This window comes from Streptopelia decaocto (assembly GCF_964273445.1).
Source record: "Streptopelia decaocto genome assembly, chromosome: Z".
NCBI classification, from domain to species: Eukaryota; Metazoa; Chordata; class Aves; order Columbiformes; family Columbidae; genus Streptopelia; species Streptopelia decaocto.
The window spans coordinates 22,020,423-22,046,780 of record NC_138657.1 but is presented as its reverse complement, the minus strand read 5'-3'; positions in this window follow the sequence as shown (position 1 = coordinate 22,046,780).

The window sequence follows — 26,358 nt, the reverse complement described above, 5'->3', positions numbered from 1 at the left end:
TCTGCTTTGAATTTGAAAAATTTTAAATCAGGTAGTATTTTACAATAGTGATTTTGAGACTGAAAGACTGAAAAATATCTTGACTTCTTGCATTTAGCTGTTACCTATGTTTGACTCAAATGTAGATCTTCAACAATGAGAAACCCCAGTGATTTTACCACAAAGCTCTATGGACAGTGTTCACACCTTTATATTGAAACTGTGAAAAAAAAACCATGAATGTTGTTGAATGATTTGAACTAATGTGGTATCTCTGATGCAAACAAATTTTGCTTATTAGAAATTTCTTCCTATCAAGGTAAGAAATGTGTAATATTATGGATAGTAATGGATTTTTTTTCAACTAGTGGTATAATAGTTTTTTAAAATAATCTGAATATTAAAATACATTCTGAAATAGAGTGTAGAATAATGTGGTAAGAGGAAAAAAGTTTACTAGTTTACTAGATGAGAAATCATAAGGGAAAAGATACGTAACTGAGTCTAAGTTAGACTAAATGCAAAGGACAGTTCTTATGTTTGTATCGAGAAGCAGTGAAGTAGTATGACTAATGAGTTGGACATATATTTATTTCTTTTTACATATTTGCTCTCTAGATTAATGATTCTATGAGCATCTTATAGTATTGTTAATGACTATTGCTTCAAGTGCTTAGTCATCATATCTACGCTTTTGGTACTGTATCACAAGTAAGTATTAACCTCTGCAGGGTTTTAGTATTACATTAAGGGGAGATGCCTTCCCTCATATGACACCTCTTTAATGTTTGTATCTCTATAAATTTGTATTGGGTTAAGGTGAAACTATTCAGAAGTTGTAAAACAATTTTTTTTTTTTTTAATCACATTATCTGACCTTCTTAGTTACACCCTGAAATGTAGATGATATTACATCGACATTCACAAAAGAACTAATTGGTTTCTGGGGGGAAAAAAAAAGTATGTTGTTTTTCTTTCTACATCTGATCAATGTTCTAGGTAAGGAGTTGTTACACAGTCTATAGAGCAGGAGAAATATGAACATATTGACGAGGACCTGTGCATGAAATTACATTCAGAGATTCTGATTAAACCAGCACCCTCTGAGGTTAGTGTACCAATCACTAATGTCATTATGCTTTTTGTTTCTTGATTGCCTTCTAGTATGGAAGACTTATAGCAAAAAGCTGAATCAACCCAGAAAAACACATAATCAAACTTGATGGTGCCCAGGTTGACGGTTGCACCTCTGTTAACCTACATGCTGTGTGGGCTGGACTTATGTAATCCATATCAGAACGTAAAAAAAACCTAAATCTCCTTCAGTTTTGGTTACACATGCATTTGTTATGAGTTTTCAGGAAATGATGGGTTAGTTTTTAATTAACCCTACTAGAAGCAGCTATGATTTCAAATGGTGAATTATGCCTTCTGCTTTCTAAGTCAACAGATGTTGACCTTGTAGTGGCAAAATTTCCCTCAGTGATATATAACCTAATCAGCATTACACCTTTCACTTGCATGGAGAGAGCACTACCTAATCAGAGAATATGCTTTTTGAAAATGGAGGTTGAAGGTTAAGATTTCATTTAGGATGCATTAGCTTAAATATGCCTTTGGGCTATTCCTATTAGCTATGCTTTTCATGAATTCTTTTCAAAAGATGTGGAAAGGACACTTCTAACACTAAAATTGATTCAATGGTATGCTTGAATTCATATTGAATTTTTGTAAAAGTGGTCCTTGATTATTTGAAAGCTCAGATTACATTTCCCTTTGTATGTCAGTATTCAGTTTCACAGAATGACTGTATGAACAGTGATATTATTTTTGGGATAAACATATTAATAAAAAGACATGTATTTCAGGCTTGATCTTGTACAGGAGAAACAGGCATACAGGACTGATGTGTTTGTATCTTTGCTCCAGCTAACACCTGATACCCTGTACCTGTATTTCCTGGCATCTCTGTGGCAGCATGCCTCTCTCTGGTACTCACTGCGACTGGAATCACTTTTTCTCAAAAGAAGTTCCAGATAGTGTTATAGCTACCATTTGGTTACATGTGAACCCACTTCATTTTAAACTAATAGGCAACATTTTCTCTTACTTGCTAGCAAATGGATTTAAGGTTTAGTGAAGTAACTTCAAAGATTCTAATATTAGTTGAATATAGTAACTAAAAATTCCTGAAAATAAAAAGCAAAACCACAGCACATTAAACAAAAAAGAGAAACTCTTTCACAAATAGGAGCAAGTCTATGTTAAAAGTGCTTTATAAAAATGGAAAAGACTTCTACTATGTTCTTCTACAGATAAATTCTTTCAATCTCTGCAGACAATTTGGTTTCTTTGACACAGAACACCTTTAAAAAGAAAACTCGTTTCACCCTTTTAATGGCCTTTTTTTCTACATGCAGTACTTAGAAAAGTATAGAAAAAATCAGACTGCATCTTAATTTACTTCTACCTCAACGCAACTGGGCAAGTTGTGGTAGAAGCATAGTATGGTGGAAATCAATATAAACAAACAAAAAAAGAGTGAGAAGAAAAAAAAGAATGACATTATTTTCTTCAACAAAACAAAGATATTTCCAGATTTATAATACCAGATAAAAGCTGATGCAAACAGAGAACTATCCAGTGCAGAAACTGAGGTTAGCCTTCTTCCATTTGGTGATAACTGCAGCGAATAAAATAGAAGCTTTCATTTTATTTTTTTGTTGTAAGGTTCCTCTGTATCATTTTTGCCACTTTAAGTAAGAGCTTTCCTTTAGTCTAGCTGCTATCACAGTATATGTTTCTTGAATGTCAGGATAATGATTCAATTTCTCTACAAATGGGTTGTGTCTCAAGGGGTTGAGCTATTACTATGACTAAAAGAATACAACTACTCTCCTCATAAATTCATAGCAAACTCCATTTTGGAGTCATTAAACAACTATGATCAGTTTAGCACTGAACTTTATGTTTGGGAAGAACAGGAGGTCATCTTAACTGAGATGAATATACATCTGAAACAGGTTCATACAAGCTTCTTTGCACAACTTGTGACATGACTCTTATTTGCTTGAGAATTCTCATACAAGAAGGCTCCCAGCAAGTCCTTAGAAATTTATTCTGTGTCACAAGTGTAGCGTATCTATAGAACAGGGACATTTCTGAACACAAAAAAAACATAGTCTGGTTTGGTTTGAATCTGCAGTAAAATTTCAAATTAATACAGTGATTCTTTCACCTGCATACCTAACATTGACTTCTCTGAAGACAATTTTCAATACGTAGTTTATATCTATCTAGAGGATTTTATGCCTCATTGGGTAAAAAGAAACTGAAGTTTTGGCACATAATATTCAAATGATATGCCAGCTCATGACTTTAGAGGGGAATAAATAAGTCTATATGGCATAATGTACTGCTGTGAAGGATATTTCATGTAATTCTGAGTAAGTCAGCTGTATGTACGGATGTATGCATTTAATGTCTGTATAGTAATCACACTACATTTATAGAATAGTTTAGGAAATGAGTGCAAAAATTGGCATTGCAAGGTTCCAGGTTTCACTGACAACATTCTTGATCAAGCTTACCCCGAACTGTAAAACTGAATTTTTAACAGGGCTGTTATCACTGTCACAACTCTTCAGAGAGAATTCAGCCTGAAACTTATAATGATAATTTCATTTGCTTGAATTGAATAATGTAAATGAAAATAGAATCAGTTATGGAACTCATCTAGGAAAACATTCAGTTTTGGTTATAGAAGCATACCTGCAGAAGAGGTGCAGGTTCTGCAGTCATGAGAAGCATTGTGAAAAAACCAAACCAAACAAATCCAAAAAAGAAGAAAATTAGCCACTTGATCAATAATATTCAATGGCAAACACAAAGCAGAATGCACAGCCCCCGAAAACCAATCAACCATCCAAACAAATGAAAAAATAAAATTCCTCCTCCAGATTTCAACTGTATTTTCATTTCATATCTTTTCATATATCAAGTACAATCAATGCCAGGAATATGAGATACAAGATAGGATTTTTATTATTTCATATAATATTTTTCACTCAAGGACATTGTATTGCTTAAACATTAATTTCAGAAAGAAAATGAATAAATCACTGAATTAGTGTTACACATGGTCTTTAGTAGTATAATAATACAGTATAAAGATGAAAAAACCTTATGATGTTTCGTAAGTTCATTAAGCTTAAATTGGTTTAATTTCATTAACGTTATAGGAATGAACTTCTGGCTCAAGGATTTTTTGGATAGGCAGCATATAGAAGATTTACTGAACTATTCTTCTTGATAAGTACTACAGGTAAGAGTTAAGTTCTGCAGTGCATTAGTTAGATTTTGTACTACTGTATTACCATATCTTCAGCAAAATTAGGGTGGATAAGACATGACAAAAGCAATGCTTTGCCTGCATGGACTGTTAGTAGAGGATGATCCTATGTCTGATCTCAAAGAATGCACTCTACTCTTTCAGATAACTAGATCCACTAACTAGAAGACTGAGATATAAATGTCTTAAGCAGAAAAGAAATATACAGTGGGGCATTTATCAACAGTGCATTCATTTGACAAGTGAAATATCTCACTGAACATTAGATTAATATTAAACGTGTGTCAATTCAGAATCTCTCTGGTAGGGATAGAGGATTTCTAAATTATAGGATTCCATATGCTGGAGAAAAGGGCAAATAGATCATATGAGAATAATTTGCCTGATGACAGCTGTGGTTTATGTGCTTTACTAGAAGAATGAAAAACTTTAGTTGATATTACTGCTGTAAAAATGTTTCAGACTTATAAAGTATCTTTTTACAAGTGTAAAAATTGTGAGGTAATTTCTTATGTCAAAATTTCATACAAAAAAAAAAGTTTATATTAGGGAAATGGCACATAGCACACACCAAAAATGTAAAAAAAATAAAACTATTCACAGTAAATATGAACAATTATATCCAATAACAAAACATCTTCAGAAAAAAAAGAAATCACAAGGTTGAAAAGCATTTAGAATGAATTAAACATCAATATTACTATGAAAACCTTCACAAAATACTGTTGCCCCCTGAACTACTTAATAGACTATAGACACCACTGTCACCAAGACTGCCACCGGCTTAGAAAGAATTGCTATATTTCATGTGCACTGACTAAAAAAGAGACAACATTGCCTATAACACTTGCTAACTTGCCAAGCACTAGAAGAGCACAGATTTGAAGTAAAATGAAATGTTATGCTTTCACTTTTTCACAACAATAGGAGAATATGAGATCGTTTCCCATTACTTCCAAACTGAATCATCAATGTCTTGAAGAATAACTTGCATTCCCTGAGGAATAACACACATAAACACGGGTCTTAGTAAGGCATCAAGGGGCACTCTTCAATTAGCAGAAAATGCCAACTGATTGAGCAAACTGGGCAAGCTGCTCAGAGAGAGGACAGCAGCTGACTTTCAGCACTTTTAAGGAGTGAAAAAACTTACAGCTCTGTGTATCCAAGGTGGATCACATTTTGTCATCTAATAATGAATCACCTGTGTCTCAATCACAGAATCACAGAATGTTAGGGATTGGAAGGGACCTCTAAACATCATCTAGTCCAATCCCCCCACCAGAGCAGAAACACATAGGTGAGGTTACACAGGAAGGCATCCACGTGGCTTTTGAATGTCTCCAGAGAAGGAGACTCCACAACCTCCCTGGGCAGCCTGTTCCAGTGCTCTGTTACCCTCACTGTGAAGAAGTTTCTTCTCATATTTAAGTGGTATCTCTTGTGTTCCAGTTTGCACCCACTGACCCTTGTCTTACCATTGGTTGTCATCAAGAAGAGCCAGAATCCATTGTCATGACACTCACCCTTTACATATTTATAAACATGAATGAGGTCACTCCTCAGTCTCTTCTTCTCCAAGCTAAAGAGACCCAGCTTCCTCAGCCTTTCCTCATAAGGGAGATGCTCCACTCCCTTAATCATCGTTGTTGCCCTGTGCTGGACTCTCTCCAGTAGTTCCCTGTCCTTGACTGACGGGCCCAGAACTGGACACAATATTCCAGGTGTGGTCTCACCAGGGCAGAGGGGAAGGAGAACCTCTCTTGATCTACTAACCACACCCTTTCTAATACACCCCAGGATGCCATTTGCCTTCCTGGCCACAAAGGCACAGTGCTGGCTCATGGTTGTCCTGCTGTCTACCAGAAGCCCCAGGTTCCTTTCCCCTACGCTGCTCTCTAACAGGTCATTCCCCAACTTATACTGGAGCCTTGGGTTGTTCCCGCCCAGATCTAAGACTCTACACTTGCCCTTGTTATATTTCATTACATTTTTCCCCGCCCAAGTCTCCAGCCTGTCCAGGTCTTGCTGGATGGCAGCACAGCCTTCTGGTGTGTCAGCCACTCCTCTCAGTTTGGTGTCATCAGCAAACTTGCTGACAGTGCACTCTATTCCCTCATCCAAGTCATTGATGAATATATTGAATAGTACTGGTCCCAGTACCGGCCCTTGAGGCACTCCACTACATACAGGCCTCCAACTAGACTCTGCCCCATTGACCACAACTCTTCAGATTGGAGAGAAAAAAAACTTAGCTATCAGACTCTACAAATAGCCTCTGAATATGTACAAATATATTTTTCAGATCTTTACAAATATTTCTGAATGATTTCACCAAACAATGAGTAATATTGTGAAATCAGTATGATTCTTCTTTCAAATTCCAAGCCCCCAGTTCCAAGTAATAGGTTGTTAGATAGAGGAAGGTGAAAAACTTGTCTAAAGGTCAAAATTCATCTCTTAAAATGTAATATGTTGTGACTTTTTTTTCAGACTATGCTGATTGAAAATCATAGTAGTAGAAATATGAAAAAATATTAAAAAGAACGCAAAACCCCCATACATTTCTTATTTTGAAAAGATATCAAAAAGCACAAAATTGACTGAGACAGTGTTTTCAAAATAAATTATAATTTCTGTGCAATTGCCACTTCAAAATTGTTCAGTTTTCTTGCCAGATATTTTTTTTCTCACCTGCATATTATGACATTCAATGATGGCACATGGGAAAATAGAAAACAAAAGAAAACAAAACCATAAAATACACAAACACAAGAAAACCACACAAAAATCCTTTATTAATCTTATTATTTTGGTTTTCTATTTGGGAAACAAGTAGTGGCTTGCTGCTGTGAGTTTATCACAAAAACAAATAATCATCTGACAGATCTGTCATATTTTGAAATTAGTATCAATAATTCTGAGTACACTTCTCACATGGAGGATTTTGGCAGGTTACTCTAGACACACCTTTCATATATTTTTGACAAAAGATTTCCACTGGTAATTCTGAGTGACAGAGGGAGGGAAGAGGGAGGGAAGAGGGAGAGGAGAGGGAGAAGAGAGGGAGAGGAGAAGAGAGGGAGAGGAGAAGAGAGGGAGAGGAGAGGAGAGGAGAGGAGAGGAGAGGAGAGGAGAGGAGAGGAGAGGAGAGGAGAGGAGAGGAGAGGAGAGGAGAGGAGAGGAGAGGAGAGGAGAGGAGAGGAGAAGGGAGAAAGATCTTGCATTATCATTAGTGGATATTGCATTCTTAATTATTGGTCTAGATAGCATTCTTTTCACCAGAAATGTAAGATGACATTCTATGCTTTGGAAAAGTTCTGAAATTCAACTACTTATTTGAAGGCAACAATCTCTGGTTTGATGTACAGTAACATACATATATTTATTTATTTATTTGTTTGTTTATTTATTTATTTATTTATTTCCCCTGAATAGGATCAGTTTCAAATAAGAACAAGTGTAAAAGGACTAGTTGGCACCTAATGAATTTCACAAGGAAGATGAAATGCCAGATGCCTTTGCTGCAGATACAGTTTAGATTACTGCTGTGTGCACAGCCACTTAAGTATCATCAGTACCATGCTGCCAATGAAAAAACATACAGCATAGTAATTCGCATATCTTGTCTGGAGTCAGGGTAAGGTTGGAGCTGACTTTGGAAGAGGCTAGTACACCTTCAGAGGTCAGTACCTCACCATAACTTAAACAAATGGGGAGACAGATGGCTCCTGTGAATGGCCTTAGAGAACAGCATTCAACATTATGGTGTATTATGATTCTCTGCCTTTCTTGCAAAGATCACGCTGTCTCTCAGAATAATAAATATACAGCTGAGTGTCTTTGAAAGCCATTTCCCGTCTAGAAATAATTCACAGTTCTATGAATTCTAGGTAATTCTTTATTTTTTAATGAATAAATCTGGAAACTAATGTACATTCTTATTTTTCTCTAGTTTATCTTCATTCATTTTGTGGAGATTTCTTTATTTTAATGTTAAAATCACTAACAATGCTTTTTGTAAATCAATATTTTCTTGTCTTCTGGAACATTTTCATGTTGAAGTTAAAATAATTCTAACATTATTAAAATATATGTACAATGCAATATTGTGATTTCAAATATATCAGTCAGATAACTATGTATTGAAGAGCTATGAAAAAAGGACAAATTTGTTAGACATAAAATTCTAGCACTTAAAGATTGAATGGAGCCGTGAGCTATATTCTCATATATATATATATATAATATATATATATAAAATATATGTCTTGAAAACAAATTAATTTGTTCCAAAGATTTCTATTTAATATAAAAATGATTCCTTTCAGACAAATCCTTTCTATGTCCAAAACCATAAGCTGATACCATTAGTCTCTTTACTAATTCATAGAAAACTCTAGTTTGAAGAGATAGGTTATGAGGCTTTATTAAATGAGTGACTGCAACATAATATACACTTAATATCTGTATCACTCACTATCACGGTCATAAAAGTCTATAAAGATTAGGTCCCTGTTTCTATCCAGGCAAAGTGCTTTCGGTAGTTATCATTTAGATTATGTGCATATCCTTATTATGGATTAAAACAACTACTTTGGTATTAAATCTAAAATCACTTCACTATTTTAGCTGAAGTATTGTGGCCTCACATTCTGTTTAAGAATTGAAAATAAATGTATTTTATAGTGCTAGTAAATCCAGCAGTATTTTACTAAACACTAACTGTTTTTACTTGGTGTATTTTCAGAACTCATTTCCCTGATGTTGGGAGTTCTTGGTGATACTGAAAATAACCCTTTATTATACTGAAATAACTCATAATGTAACACAACAGCAGATTATTTATATTTTTATTCAATCACAACATAATGAATCTTTTGGTTTCATCTTTCAGTAGGACTACTGCACGCACTTTAACAGAAATGGTCATGTTTTATACAGGTGAACTAAACCCAAAGTTTGTAATTATTTTGTAACTGAGAGTACAATAAAATTGGAATTAGGAGGAAGTCTATCTTCAATATAGTCATTTACATATAGGGTCAGGTAGTAACAGTAGATCGAGAGGTTTCAGGACAGAAGAGTGCTATAAACTTTGCCTGAATGTACTGAACCACAAGATTTATGTGAAATGGTCTATTTGTCAAGTGGAAGATGAAGCAGCTTGAGATCTGTTCTATCTGATACCACCTGCCAACCGCCTCAAGGTTTGTTACGGTGACCAGGAATTGAAAAAGTACAACAAACCAGAGACAAAGGCTCTTCCCCTGAGCATTCGTATTCCCAACTATTGCAGTGTATATACAATAAGGCTCCTGCTACAGGGTGGCAACATGTCATTTGAAAATCTCCCCATACTGAACAGAAAACATCTGGAAGTAGCAGCCTGAGGACTGCAACTTGTATACCTGGCTTCCACAGAATAATACAAAGTGTGCTGCCCAACATCAGGTCCACATGACTGTGGTTCTCTTTAATGTTATTCTCAGGTATGACAAAGAGAACTCTAAGCTCTTCCTTTTGAACATTATTCTGCAATCTTTCAGCTATCTGCATGTTTACAACAGGTGGACATTTCAAATTCCCTGAATTCCCTGCATCAGCAGCTGTCCTTCAATAAATAAAATCTCCACTGAAAGAAACTAACTGATGAAACATATTTTACTAGAAGCTCAATTCCTGCCTGCCAAATTTCACAGACTTAGACCTAGCAAAACCTGTCTTAGAACAGTCAATATTAGAGCAAAAAAATCAAAACTTGAGAACAGTCAAACTATCAAAATTCCTAGATTATAAAAAGGTAACTCCTAAGGTGCAACACAATGCACTGAGTACCCTCAGAGTAGCTGTGGGAGAAGATAAAAAACAACATGAGCTAGAATTAATTCAAGCAGACAATGGGTAAAAGACCCAAATATGAAAGAAAAGTGTTAACACTTTCTCTCAAATTCTGACTTACTGGGTTTGTTTTTCAGGAAAGACTGAAAAAAAGCCATAGAAATAAAACTCCAGTCCCCATGGATAGGACCCACAAGTATACTGACTTTATAGGACCCTAGAATTACCTTCCACCCACTCCTAACAAAAGCTTCAGTAGTCCAGACAAAGTAATTTCTGGAATCTGTCTTAGAAACACAGGACTGATACTGAGTATCCTTTTTCTAACTCTACTTCCCTTTTCTCAACCAATACTTGCTTCAGATGCAGCTAACCTCTGCCATTAAATCTTACCTCAGAATTATTATGTGTTATAACCTAACCTCTGCTCCTTTGAACAGCCTGATGCACTGTTTTCCTATAGATGTAATCAACTACATGTGAGTTACAGAGAAAAGAGACATTATTAGTTTGTGTAATATTTCCAAATGTGCAGTTAGTAAGATGAAAACCTTCACTTCAAATTTTAAGAAATTCATTAATTTCCTTCCTGTTCTGAAGTCAATAAAAGTCTTAAACAAAAATGTGATATAGTATTGCTACATGCAATTATCTGCAACTTAGCAGACAAGGTTTGCAGTAAAGAAAAAACATTTTTTTCTAAGAATATAGGTTACAATACATATAAAGTAAAAAAAAAAAAAAAAAAAAAAAGTGTGAGAAGAAGACACATATATGTAACCTGAAAATGTTAGTAGTGCACTTAGAATTTATTACAGGTATGGCAGATAACAAGCACCACTTGCCTGTCACACTACAGCTTCACATCAGTTGTTACATAAAACAAAAGTTTAGGAACCTGTTGCATGAACCACTTTTGATACTCAGGGTCTTTTGCTATGATGTTCACATATATGTATGGGAAAGGAGGCGAATAGTTTGGGAACAGAGGCCAAGAGGGATAAACATTTTTTTGATCGTCCATTATTGGCCAGTGAAAAACAGAAACCTCAAAAGCTGGGGATTTTTTTTTTTTCTTTTTCTCTAAGAAGCAAAGCAAGGGCTAAGCAAACAGGAAGACAATCAAGCACAAAGATAAGGCACCTGCTATGGCTTGACAGAATTATATTCCCCCTGTATCACATGATACTCCCTGTATCACATAAGACAAGGGGCCAGGGGCTGGAGGTTGTCTGGAAACTTGAAGATCTCATAAAAAGATAAGATTCAAAATTTGGCAGGTGGAATATGCCTGTCTCCAATCAGACTTCCTGAAGAACCCTCAGCCCTGACTAACTGATTTTGGTATCTAAGACTATAAGGGAAGGGAAGGGAAGGGAAGGGAAGGGAAGGGAAGGGAAGGGAAGGGAAGGGAAGGGAAGGGAAGGGAAGGGAAGGGAAGGGAAGGGAAGGGAAGGGAAGGGAAGGGAAGGGAAGGGAAGGGAAGGGAAGGGAAGGGAAGGGAAGGGAAGGGAAGGGAAGGGAAGGGAAATAAAAAGGCCGAATAGCAGAGTGTTGTAACAACAGAGTGCACAAATAGCACAATGTCTTGAGAATGCACTAGTGGAGATATTTTAGAAGCAAGGTGAAGTAGCACTTCCAATGTTGAAGGAGTTGGCAATCCTTAGTTGTGAAACTGAAGAATAGGGAAGGACTAAACAAAATATTGATGCTGACAATCTCAGCAAATGTCTATGTACTGGCACAGTGGTTGGTAATGAAGAAGCAGAGGTGTTTAAAAGTAAGACAAGATACTTGGTGTGTGGTGTGCTGAACCTATCACTAAACAATTTTGAAGAAAATTCTGGACAGGAAGACAGATATAGAACTGGATCAGCAGTGAGAAGACAAGATAGATTTGACAGTCAGCAGGTAAAATATATTAGTTGAAACTGTGGGAGGAAGTGCGATCCTCAGAGAGTGCAATGAAGGTCCTTAAAGAAGTAGATGCGGTAGAAGAGATGGGCAAGCTGAAATTGGAACTGAAACAACTTTTCAGAAAGTGAAAGAATGGCAACTGTAAAATTCTGGTAAGTATATTCAGAAAACCACAATAATTGAAGAGGCTGAGGAAGCAGGAAAGACTCAGTATTGACAATGGAGGTCAATGGAGAATGACAGAATACAGGAAAAAAAAATTAGGAAGGGACAAATTAGCTTTACTCAGAAACACCAAGGAATTATTGCTGGCAGTTTCTTAAGGCAAGCAAAAGTCATGGATTGTGTTGAAGTCCTTGGGTAAATTTTTTCATGGCACATTTATAGAGAAAAAAAAAGGAAGAAAAAAAAAAAGAAAAAAAAAAAGAAAAAAAACCAACAACAAACAGGAAACCCTTTTCCGAGTTTCACATGTTTCTTCAATAAGCTGAGTTAGAATCAGGGTTAGGCAAGACAGCAGGCAAACAGTCGGCACAGAAATAGTTATTGGTGAAGAATTCTTATTTGTGGCAATACAAATTGTAAAATATTTCAAGTGCCTGCATAAAGAATTTCTCCCTTGGTTATGGACTGAATTCTTAGGTTTCAACTCCCCTAATTTTCCATCATGGACTCTAAAGTGCTCATTATCCATTAACTGTTCCAAACCCATGAGATGGTTTCTGGAAGTCAGAGAGAAATTGCTTATAAAAATATTACATCATCTTGAAAAAGAAATAAATTTGAAGTGAATTGTTACAAATGCATCTTAGTAAATGAAATTATTTCTTCTCAAAGAGGAAAACATTCTCCTCAAAGAAGTATAGTGCACCCCAATAAATACAACTTCTGGTCTTACTAGTAAGAGTCCACAGACTCTATGTTGGCCTAGCAGTGCAGGGTCTTAGGACCTGACTGGGCTGGACTTGACCCCTCTATCATTTTATCTTGCCTTAATGACTGTCTAGTGGCCAAGTGGCCATTGTTGGACACATTGGAGTTGCAGCTCTCTGAATCCTGTAACTGGCCAAGGTCTGAGGCTCTCAGAGATTCTCAGTGTGATAACAATAGAACGCTGCATCCACGGCGGCTGAGGAAGGTGATCATGCACCTTCCAGTCTTTAGCTGGGAAACAACAAGAAGGAAGCATGCAGGGGCATTGCAATGTATAAATACAGATCTGACCTGTCAGTTTAAAACTCCTTTTAGTGAAGACTTTGAGAGAATTAACAGCTATCGAAAATAAAATACACACCTTAGAATCTGGGGCGAAATTGAAAGAGCGACTATAGTGGAGAAAGGTGACAGGTACTAATGAGTTTTCTCAAATAACAAGCTTCATTATATTATTTATGATGTTTCACTGTATTAATCTGGACTGTGAAGTATGATCATTGGCGTAACAAGACTAATAAATACTTGTTTTATTTTGGTTAGGCTGTTAATAGCTCAATTTGGCTAGCAATTATTTCCTGGTTCTATATACAGAATACTCTTTTTTTTTTTGGCCATTGTGATACTTTTGATATAAAACATTTATGCATTCTTTTTTTTCTGCACTTATACAAATTAGTGTGCACTTGGATGTAAAGGTAAAAGCTTTCTTTTGACAGGCAAATAAAAATACAAACTAGTTGATCTTTTTACATTTTTAGTAATTAGTCATAATGTTAATAGAATTTGACATTGTTATGTGTCAGGCAGCCACTGCTATCTCTGTTATCTGTTGAAAATGAAACAATCCTAACAAGGACTCAAGGGATAGTATACTTTTATACATAGTTTTTCTGCATTGCTTGCAGACACATGGATTTTGTGTTCTAAAGATTTCTACAGAAGAAGGCTGTAATTACAAAATATTACAGGTGATTAGCTTTTTTAAAAAATTAGCTAGCAGCTTGTATGCTCTTTTCTACTAACTAGAGTAATTATGCATCGATACATCATGGGAAAAATACTTTGGGAATATATTTGAAGAAATATGATGAGTGAGAATCCAATGGTTTAATTTGAATTTTAAGTACTAAAATTAAGACAGAGGTTATCTGAAATATCAGCATTCCTGAAAAAAAAAAAAAAAAAAAAAAAAAGCAACTTCTGTTTATTTGAGAGACAATAAAAGCCTAATAGTGTTTTGGTTGACATTATTTTATTAAAATAGGTTTAACTTATTCAGTTTCAAAATATTTGTATCTTTTTTTGCAGGACTAATGCTACATATGGAAGTGTCAGAATATCTGCTTTTACTTTTAGACCACTACTTGAAAACTCTGCCTTATAAATTCCTGGCAGATCAATATATTGCTTCAGCATTCATGACAAATCAGCTTAACACAAAAGGCAATTGTTTTTCTTTTGCAAAGTTTCTCTTCACCGTAGGCACAGTGTGCCATCAAATGATCAAAAATGACAAGAAAATTATAATTTAAAAAAAAATGCAAAAAAGCCCACAACATCATGCCTATTATCCTTTAAAGCCTGCAGGAACCAGTTTGTTAAACAGCTGATTTATTCCAAAGAGGTTTTTAGCACCTTTCTGCAAGCCAGTCTGGTCACAGAGCTGCACCAGGGTCTTGTACTTTATCACTTCATCCCTTCAATTTTGTCATGTGGAAAATGACTGAAATAAAACCAAAGAAATGATTTTTAAATTTTAGTTCATAAAATTCTCTGATTAAAAATAAAAGCACAAACCCCCCTAAAATCTAAACAAACAGTAAATAAAAGCCTCACCAAATCTAGACAAACTTCTTTCAGTAAAACACCTGAATTGTCCCTGCCCCTGTACCTACTTCAGTGTGGTCATAGACCGACACTTTGGTGTGCTTCTCTCCAGCCAGGGATGAGGGAAGAGCGAGGTGGACTATGGCATAGTCAGAAGACATTAATTGTGTTGAAATAAAGTAATTGCACTTCCAGACTTTTGGTTGGTTACTTGAACCAATATTGGACTTCAAGGAATTCTGTTGTTTCCTTTTGTCAATTTAAAATAAGAACATAGGGATAGTGGGGAAATTAGTGGATAAATAAGTTTGATCACTTTCTATAGGTGCAGCTGTTGTGTAACTTTTCTTAACAAACTCTGTTTTGTTAATTATTTTGTCTGAAGGCTGCTGTTGAATGCTTTTCTTCCTCTGGTGGTCATAATCTTGTTTCCTGGCTGAATGTGTTTGTGGCCATGCATTTGTACTTGGGCAGATGCTGTCCTTTCATTACTTGTGTGGTATTTACTTCACAGCAGTGTTTCTAGACAGTGGTAAATTAATTCCTCTAACTTTGTTTTCTAAGAATAAATTATTCAGATCCTTTTTACTTAAGATAAATTATCTAAGCTATTCATCGTTATTTTTTCTCCCAATTTATTTTATATTTCTTCAAAAGAACAAAATATATAAGTGAAATTAGGTGGACTCTTGTCAATGTTTCCAATGTGTGCTTCATTTGATTAATCTTTTTAGGTACTTTCTTTTTTTTTCTTCTCCATCATTTCTAACTTACAAAACCTGTTGCCTCTCAGGAGGCAGTGACGACCTGGTTCAGGGACAGCACGGTGACCACGCTCTGGTCGCTCGGCTCATCAGCACGCAGACACCAATGTGGTGGACGGCAGAAGAGGTTTATTTGCAGGTAACACAGGTTTATATACCTTGAGTCTACAACGTCACTTCCGTTTTGCTTACATCACGCATTCCTACCTGTCTAGGGAGGGGCTACTACCTTCCCGTACATCGCGAGATCTTCCGGCCGCCAGACCCTACCTACCTACAAAAACCTGAGGAAGTAAGAGTGGCTGCGAGCCCTGAAGTGGACAATCCTGCCCTTTAGACTATTAATTGTCACCCCATTTCTGTTACTCTTTTAGGAGAGTCATGTTGTCATAGGCAACTTCTTCTGGTAGTGTCTCTCAACTCTTAATCAGAGGGGTCTTGTGTCTTTTGCCATGGGCACTAATGAAGATATTAAAGAAGTTCATAAACAAGTCTTTAAAAATCTCTGCTGGATACTCACATCCAGCTCAGCAAATTTGTATTTTAAAACAGCCTGGTGCCTTTTTCCGTGAGAAGTACCTCGTAATGCTTGGATTACTATCTGTCTATTCCAATATATTTATTAAAAATGATTCAGTGAAATAAAAATTTCAGTTTAAACTAGACTTAGGAGAAAGTAAAAAATTAAATTTTGTACTATTCAAGGGTTAGCAATCTGAATATATAACTGTGTTTCCTCAGTAAAAAATATCTCTACTTGAAAAACATTTATGATAACAGGTATTTCAAAGTAAAATAAAATAAAATATGAGACAAAAAGCAGCACAGTGATTGGACACAGTGTACAGAGATACGCTTCTTCTGTAAACAGCTTCTGAAGCAGTCATAATTCTTGTGCATTATACTCAATTTCTGTCAAATTGAGTTCCAGCAAAAAATATTAGAGGGGAAGTTTCTTTTACACAGAAAATTCTGAGAGTTTACTGAACCTACTACTATTATTTCTGTTGTCTATTATATTTCTTAACAGTGAACATATATCTAAGGAACAAATATTTTTCAACCAAATAAATGGATACATCTCTCATTGCTGCATTATTTTACAAAGAATAAAATGATACTGTAGCTGCAGAAATGGATGGTACCACATATTTTGAGAATTAAAATTTTGTAAAAGACGACAGAAATGTACTCTTTTTTAGAATTCAGACCAATGACAAAGATTCTTTTGAGAACAGGATTTACTAATGATGATTATTCCACATACTTATATGGGTTAAGAAGATGCTAATAAATTCTAACAAAAAATAAGAATGGGGAGACTCTAACATGGATATGTGAAGTATCATAGTGCATTTGTGTAGAACTAGTAGTAAACCCCAGAGATAAACTCATGTCCAATGTAATGTATTCAACTACTAAATTAATATATTTACTACTAATAAAAATCAGTATTATCTACTCTTTATTTCAAAGTAAATGGATTTCTGAATACATACACACATCCATATTTTTGTACCTCTTTGGGACATGAAACACTCATTCAGAACTCTAATGTGCATGAACGTGGCATGAGGCTTTTGCAAGTCTGGGGGTTTGTTTTGCTTGATTGTATGGTATTGGGTTTTTTTAATTAAAAGAAAGAAAAAAGTGAAACCAAACAAATCAGACTTGTCTTATATGTCTGGACATTGCAACAAGCACTTGATATAAATATGGAAGGTGATGAAGAAATTGCAAAACCTCTTTCCACTTAAAAAAGAGAATTGTCAACATTTATTTGAAGAATACTTTAAACTCAGCAATTCATATTCAAAAGCAAACTTTATAAGTGGCTGATTTTGCTTCTTTTAGTATATGAGTACCAAAGCTATGAGAAAAAAATCCATTATATTTTTAACAGTTGTTTTCACATTGTTTCAAATGTCAAACATTTGTTATAATGTTCAACATTATATTTTCATGTTGTTTCACAACGTGAGAGCACAAACAGTCCTATAAAACCTTATGCAGAACTATTCTTGAGAGTTTATTTTGAAGATGCATATTGTTTTTTACTTAACTGAATATGAGAATATTTATTATGTTTTCAGAAATACTTTAGATGTGATAGCTTGAAATAAAGAAGTTTTATAACTTTTGCAAGCCAGAATGCATAATAATAACATGAAAAGAAAAAAAAGTTGGCTTAGAAGCAGTAAGTGAAATTTTAATTATTTACTGCTATTATAGGCACAAAGAATGCCTCTATTAGAACAGTATTAGGACTCAATATTATAATAACTGAAAACCACATAAGAGCCATTAGATATGATTTTTAAATATATTTTTATTATGACTGAAACATACTTTATAGAAATAACTTGACTTTTCAGCATCCTGCTGTCTAATAAAACTTTTGTCCTAGAAAATAGTCCATCTGTATTTTTACTTGAGTCTGTGTGAGAACTAGTCAGATTAAAAGGCCACGACGAAGAAAAAAAATGTATGTATGGAAAAGACAGTCTTTATTATTTAAAGCTTGGTAAAACCTGCATTTCATCAGATTTTCTGTCATAGTACATAGAATAGATACTCTAGGTATTTCTAACTACCCTAAAATCCAGGTAAAATACTACTTTAAAAGAGTGGAAAAAGTATATCCACAAGATTTTTTCAGAACTGAATAAAGTTTTCTGAAAAGTGTTACAGCATGAGTAACCTTGTGTATTTATAGATGAAGATACGTTTCTACTAATTTGCACATTGCCATCTCAGCTAAATGTCTTCCCTGGTTCATATGCACATAGTCACAGTTCAGAATTCTGTTATTTTTCTCTCAAACAACCTCATGAACATTATTATTTTTATTGAAAAGAACCAGAGTTTATGCATAAATTAGTGACAGAGTTGGGGGAAGTCTTGTCTACTTAGAGGATAGGAATGATGACAGTATTTCTGACAGTAACTTGACTAGCAATGAATTCACAGGAGGGTTATATGACTTTAGATAGTGATTTTTGACTTCAAGGTCATTTTCTCTGTCATGATGGTTGAACAAACTGTCTTACTTCTTTGACCAATGATTTCTGAAGCCCCTGGTCAAACTTTGGATTCCAAGGCTTGGATTGGGAACAGTTGCAATTCCCCCCTTCTCCTATATCTGACCCTGCAAAGATACCTCTGTTATGTGCAAAAGGGCTCCCCAGGAAGCTAAAGGTATCACTCATATTTAACAAGAAATATTGTTAGCTACTCAAGATAACAAACTATGTAATCTAATACCTATTGATAATGAAATAAGACCTTTTAAGACTGTTGGAGAGAGATGACTATCTATGCCCATACAGGGGGACTGTGTTTAGCATAGAATTCCCATATTGTCAATGAACAGATGAATTTAAACTTAGCAGTCACAGTAACACAATGCTTAATAAAACCAAATTTTAACAGTTATTTTAGCAATCATTAATGACCATTGGAAAGCCTTGTTTAGCTCTGTGAGCAAATCTCTTATGGAAATAATTTAAGAGAAAGAAAAGAAGACTACATTCTTTGCCATAGAAGATACATGCATGTTGACTTGAGCCTTCAGTCCAAGAAAACATTACATTTGTTACTTCTACAACAAAAGTAAAATCTGCTCTTTTAGATAGAAATGACACTATAAGATGACTGTGACTTCATTCCCCACTTAGTGCCACTATACTGTTTTCCAGCCTACAGCATCACAAGCTGACTAGTTAATGACAATTCTTCATGTAGAATTGGCCTTGAAAAAGAATGTCTCTTATCCTAATACATGAAAAAGTGCTTCTGGGTTGTGCTGTCCTCTTGTTTGCTGGCTTATCACCATGCATATGAGTAATGCAGGCAAAGGTGGCCAAATTCTAGATCAGCCTTGGGATATGAAACAAAAGACTAATAAAGGGCCTGATGCACTGCACACTGTGTTGTGGTACTTGCAGCTCCTGGTTCATACCACTTGGTCCTTTTTCTCCAGGTCAGCACCAGCAGAAGATACAGAGAAGGCAGAATTACTGAATGCCTTCTTTGTCTCTGTCTACTCTGCCGGAGGCTATCCTGGGGAGCCCCGTACCCCTGAGACCCCGGATGAAGCCAGGTCAATGGAGGAGTTTGCTTTAGTCGATGAGGACTGGGTTAGGGAGCAATTAAATAGTCTGGACATCCCTAAATCCATGGGTCCAGATGGGATGCATCCGAGGGTGCTGAGGGAGCTGGCTGAAGTCATTGCTGGACCGCTCTCCATCATCTTTGCCAAGACTTGGGAAACGGGAGAGGTGCCCGAGGATTGGAGGAAAGCAAATATCACTCAAGTCTTCAAAAACGGCAAGAAGGAGGACCCAGCCTCACCTCTGTCCCTGGGAAAGTAATGGAACAGCTTGTCCTTGGTGCCATCTCAAGGCATATCAAGGATAAGAGGGTTATTAGGGGCAGTCAGCATGGCTTTACCAAGGGTAGGTCATGCTTGACCAACCTCATAGCCTTTTATGAGAATGTAACAAGGTGGATGGATGATGGCAGAGCGGTGGACGTGGTCTACCTTGACTTCAGTAAAGCCTTTGACACAGTCTCCCACAGCATCCTCACAGCTAAGTTGAGGAGGTGTGGTCTAGACAATAGAGTAGTGAGGTGGGTTGCAAACTGGCTTAGGGAGAGAAGCCAGAGAGTGGTAGTCAATGGTGCGGAGTTTGGTTGGAGGCCAGTATCTAGTGGAGTGCCTCAGGGGTCAGTGCTGGGGCCAATATTATTCAATATATTCATTAATGATTTGGACGAGGGAATTGAGTGTACTATCAGCAAGTTTGCTGATGACACTAAGCTGGGAGGAGTGGCTGACACACCAGAAGGCTGTGCTGCCATCCAGTGGGACCTGGACAGGCTGGAGAGTTGGGCGGGGAATAACCTAATGAAATTTAACAAGGGCAAGTGTAGAGTCCTGCATCTGGGCAGGAACAACCCCAGGTTTCAGTATAGGTTGGGAGAATACATATTAGAGAGCAGTGTAGGGGAAAGGGACCTGGGGGTCCTGGTGGACAACAGGATGACCATGAGCCAGCACTGTGCCCTTGTGGCCAGGAAGGCCAATGGCATCCTGGGGTGTATTAGAAGGGGGGTGGTTAGTAGGTCGAGAGAGGTTCTCCTTCCCCTCTACTCCGCCCTGGTGAGACCACACCTGGAATATTGTGTCCAGTTCTGGGCCCCTCAGTTCAAGAAGGACAGGGAACTGCTGGAGAGGGTCCAGCATAGGGCAACAAAGATGATTAAGGGAGTGGAGCATCTCCCTTATGAAGAAAGGCTGAGGGAGCTGGGTCTCTTTAGTTTGGAGAAGAAGAGACTAAGGGGGGACCTTATTAATGTTTATTAATATATATAAAGGGTGAGTGTCACAAGGATGGAGCCAGGCTCTTCTCGGTGGCAAACAATGGTAGGACAAGGGGTAATGGGATCAAGCTGGAACACAAGAGGTTCCACTTAAATTTGAGAAGAAACTTCTTCTCAGTAAGGGTGACAGAGCACTGGAACAGGCTGCCCAGGGAGGTTGTGGAGTCTCCTTCTCTGGAGACATTCAAAACCCGCCTGGACATGTTCCTGTGCAACCTCATCTAGGCGTTCCTGCTCCAGCAGGGGGATTGGACTAGATGATTTTTTGAGGTCCCTTCCAATCCCAAACATACTGTGATATTGTGATACTGTGAAGAAAGGCAAGACTATTCACAGGCAAAGACCTAGAGTGTGCAACAGACAGAGTGGAACCACTGGTAAACAAAAATCTGGTGGCTGGCAGATCACCAGATTTAAAAAAAATGTCAAACAGCATTCCTGAACCCATAGGCAGGAAGATTTGCCCCAAAAACATGTGTTGTTTAACCTTTTTTATCTTATACAGTTAATAATAATTACTGTAAGCACTCAAGCACACAAGTATTCTTGCCCATTCATTTTCAGAAATCTGTTTTACACCTACAGAACAGCAAACTCAGATAAGCCATTATCTGAGAACAGATTGAAGCTATTTTCTCAAAAAGCCAACACATCCGATCTTTTACTGATTGGATGAGTTTGTGGATGGGTATATAGTATAACCTGAAGGTAAACAGATTGAAGCTATTGAAAAGGAGAGTGAATTATCAAGTCAAGAAGAATTTTGCTAGCAGATCACTATCCCGTAAGTCGCATGCACTCCAGGAAACTGAATCAAAGAAAGAATAGTGGTTACTCATTTAGGTAAATCCCTGTCCATGGTTTTGTATAGAAAGACACTGAAATTTCCTGGACCTCTTACGGAGAACAATGCTGATGCAGGAACCATTGTATATGATTTCTGGGAGATTTCAGGCTATGGAAGAAAAGGTTGTTTTACACGGTCTTAGGTGTTAGAGTCAAAAAAGATATTTTAGTGTAATAATCTAGGTTTTGCTAAGAAAAATCTATCTCCAGTATTCGGCAATTTTTAGTCATTGCAGGTTGTGATCACGACTTTTCTGCACTGAAAATTCTTTTCTCTTCCTATGGTGAATAAGCAGTAAATACTATAGTGATATTTACACTTTCTAAAAGCTTTTACCTCATACATTGGTGTGGCCATAGGAACAACATTTCAGGTTGGTCAAGGAAAAATTAGTAATGCTATAAGATTGTGTTTTCTATTCTAGAAAGAGGAAAGTAAACAACTCCTTAAGGACAAGGGCTAAGGAAAACCTCCACCCTTCATTGGATGCAGGGGGAAAGACAGTGACAAAGGACAAAGAAAAGGCTGAGGTACTTAATGCCTTATTTGCCTCAGTCTTTAATAGACTAGTTGTTATTGGGGTACCCATCCCCACTGAGCTGGAAGACAGGGATGGGGAAGAGAACAAAATCCCTACACTCCAAGCAGAATTGCTTAGTAACCTGCTATGCCACTTAGGCAAACACAAACCTGTGGGGCTGGATGGGATCCACCCAGTGGTACTGAAGGAGCTGGTGGAGATGCTCACCAAGCTACTTTCCATCATTTATCAGTAGTCCTGGCTAACCAGGGAGATCCCAGTTGAATGGAGGTTAGCAAGTGATATCCCTCTAAAAGAAGGGTTGGAAGAAGGATCTGAGGAAGTACAGGCCTGTCAGTCTGACCTTGGTGCTGGTGAAGGTCATGGAACAGATCATCCATCACATGGCATGGCATGGGTTTAGGAAAGGCAGGTCCTACTTACCTAACCTGACCTCCTTCTGTGACAAGGTGACCCACTTAGCAGATGAGGAAAAGGCAGCAGATATTGTCTACCTAGAATTTAGTAAAGCCTTTGACACCAATTCCCACAGCATTCTTCTGGACAAACTGCCTTATGGCAGCCTTATGGGTTTGATGGGCATACCCTTCGCTGGATAAAAAGCTGGCTGGATGGCTGTGCCCAAACAGTTTTGGTGAATGGAGTCAAATCCCATTGGCAGGCAGTCATAAGTGGTGTTCGCTAGGGCTCAGTATTGAAGCTGGTTCTGTTTAATCTGGATGAGGGGATTGAGTGCACCCTCAGTAAGTTTGCAGACAACACCGAGTTGGGTGGGAGTTTTGATATGTTTGAGGACAGGAAGCCTCTACAGCAGGATCTGGACTGGTTCGATAGATGGACTGAATCACAGAATATTAGGGAATGGAAGGGACCTCGAAAGATCATCTAGTCCAATTCCCCCACCAGAGCAGGAACACCTAGATGAGGTTACACAGGAATGTATTCGGGCAGGTTTTGAATGTCTCCAGAGAAGGAGAGTCCACAACCTCCCTGGGCAGCCTCTTCCTGTCACCCTCACCATGAAGAAGTTTCTTTTAATATTTAAGTGGAACCACCTAGGTTCCAGTTTGCACCCATTGACTCTTATAACTGGTTGTCACTGAGAAGAGCCTGGCTCCATCCTCGTGACACTCACCGTTTACATATTTATAAACATTAATAAGGTCACCCCTCAGTCTCCTCCAAGCTACAGAGACCCAGCTCCCTCAGCCTTTCCTCATAAGGGAGATGCTCCACTCCTTTAATCACATTTATGGCTCTCTGGGGCCTATTGTGTGAGGTTTAACAAGTGCCAGACCCTGCACTTGGGTCACAACAACACGATGCAATGCTACAGGCTCGGGGAAGAGTGGCTGGAAAACTGCCCAGTGGAAAAGGACCTGGGGGTGTTGATTGACAGGCAGTGGAACATAAGCCAGCAGTGAGCCAAGGTGGTCAAGAAAGCCAACAGCATCCTGGCTTTTATCAGAAATAGTGTGGCCAGCAGGACTAGGGAAGTGATTATCCCTTTGTACTCAACATTGGTGAGACCCCACCTTGAATCCTGTATTCAGGTTTGGGGCCCTCACTGCAAGAAAGACAGGTGTGCAGGGGTGCAAAGAAGAGCAACGAACCTGGCAAAGGTCCTGTGAGGAACGGATGAGGGAACTTGGGCTGTTTATCCTAGTGAAAAGGAGACTGAGGGGAGACCGTTTTGCTTTCTACATGTACGTTATATATATTTGCTTCAGAACATGCTGTATGGATGTTTGTGCTATGAAATAGTTTCAGTGAAAACATAAAGACAATACTCAATATTAGTTTTACTGAGGAGGGGAATTTTTTATGTTTGTGCCTTGTTTTCTTTTGGTTGTGTGTTTTTTGTTGTTGTTGTTGGTTTTTGTTGTTGTTATTGGTTTTTTGAGCATGTGCTTGCTCCTGTGTATTCTCTTCTATTTGCATTATTCTCTGAGTCTATCAAAATATTTGTAGAAGGAACTTCATTTTGAACACTTTTAAGTCCTGACTTCGATGAGTGCCCTTTGGGTTATTTGTTCCTAAAAGCTTACTTACAATTTGTGAAATCTATGGAAGCATTGTCAAGTTTCTTATTTCCTTGTTTTTTGTTCTTTGAGGTGTTGGTGCTGACAGATTTTTAAGACTTGCTTCAAATCAAGAGAGCAAAGAAAAAGCCCAGACAGCTGTGTATGTGCCAGATAGGAGACACTTGGTCTAGATAAATTAAAATTTTACGACAATATATAACCATCTCCAAGCTTGCTATAACATGAAATAATATCCTTTAGAATGGGGAACCAAGTTGAGTTTTAGAACAGATCGCACTTACATTTTAAGGAACAGTGAAGGAACAAACACAGAACTCCATGTGTTCTACTTAAGAAATACAAAATAAGTTTAAAGTATTAGTCTTTATAAAAAGTATTAAATACAGTATAATATTTATATTAATATATTATACTAATACATACAGCTTATTTTTTAATATAATCTTCATTATATGCAGACATGAGAATTTTTTTTCCATGCTTCTGTATTGGTTCCTATTGTTATAACTTCATTTTTTTTTTCTAAAATTATGAAAACACAAAATAATCCAAGAAATCTAGAAAAAACTCATATAATGAAGTTATGAAGTTGTCTAATCCAGGAGATACAAACACATTAAGAATTGATTACAGCAGTAGCCCTGCAGCCACCAAAAAACAAAAAGGAAATAAAAGCCCTGTAGCTAAATGAAATTATTAGATTCTCACAGTTTTACAGTATCCAAAGAGGTGCACTGAATAACATGGTCTATTACATGACTATTACATGATATTTAGGGTATTATGATTTTATTTATAAAAACCAAAAGTCATATCTGTTAGGAAGTCTGTGACATATATTTCTAGTGGAATATAAAGTTCTACTTCATCTGTGTAGATAAAATGTCATAGTTTTTCATGACCAGCATTGCAAACTGCTTTCTTTTCATTAATAAATTATAATGTAACATGTTGTGTATAGCTGTTATTCATGGTCAGACAGCCTCTCCCACTGGGTAGGAAAAAGAGTGAAACATGACTGACACCCTATTACAGTAAGATTATTCAGATTTTGAAAATAGCAAGTGTTTTCAAAAGGCCTCACTGACCCTGAGAGCAATTCCCTGAAAACATACTCATTGAGGAATAAGCTTCGTTTACAATTTGTCCAGCAGGAGTGCTATTAGGGAGGAGGAAAAAATTCACACCTTCTGGAGTCCCATCAAAATAAAAAAAGGCTTCTGTTAAACTGCAAATATAGTTATGCTTTCCCCTTCTTTACACTCTTCCCACGCACCTTGCATGTATACCTGTGCTATATTTAATGGGTGGCTGTCAAATAACTTCATGAGGTTAGGTAACACACTGGAAAAAATAACAAGGTTCAGTGATTTTCTTCACTCAAATTCAATAAATACTGGATGTGTTGAAGAAACAGTCAGTTGCTCAGATAAATGAAGAATGCTTCTAAAGAAGAGGTTAGTGGCACAAATCAATACATTGAAATATGCATTCTCTCTGTATGTCAGTAATACAATAATTGTATTTCAGGGAGTACTTGCCTTACAGATTGTGATGCAAAAGTAAAGCCTCAGAAAAAGTGTAAGTTGAGCACACGGGAATGTTCAACATGGGGTTTTCAGAAGTTGAAAAGTCAAGCTACTACATCTGTACATTGAAAAGTGCTGAGTGCCTACTAATTTAAAATAAAATGAAGCCATTTATTCAGATATTTAAGTAATGACCTAAAGTTTAATTTGGAAAATCTCACTACTTTATCAGATTATCAGGTTATAAATACTTCTTATTTTCTTTAGACTTCATATTTTCAAATATGCAAAAATTTCTGTGCAACTAATATTTTAACCTACGCCAGTGACCCCTAAATCTTCTGTAGATATCATAGTACTAGGTATATATATGGCTGAGTAATTTCTATGAATATA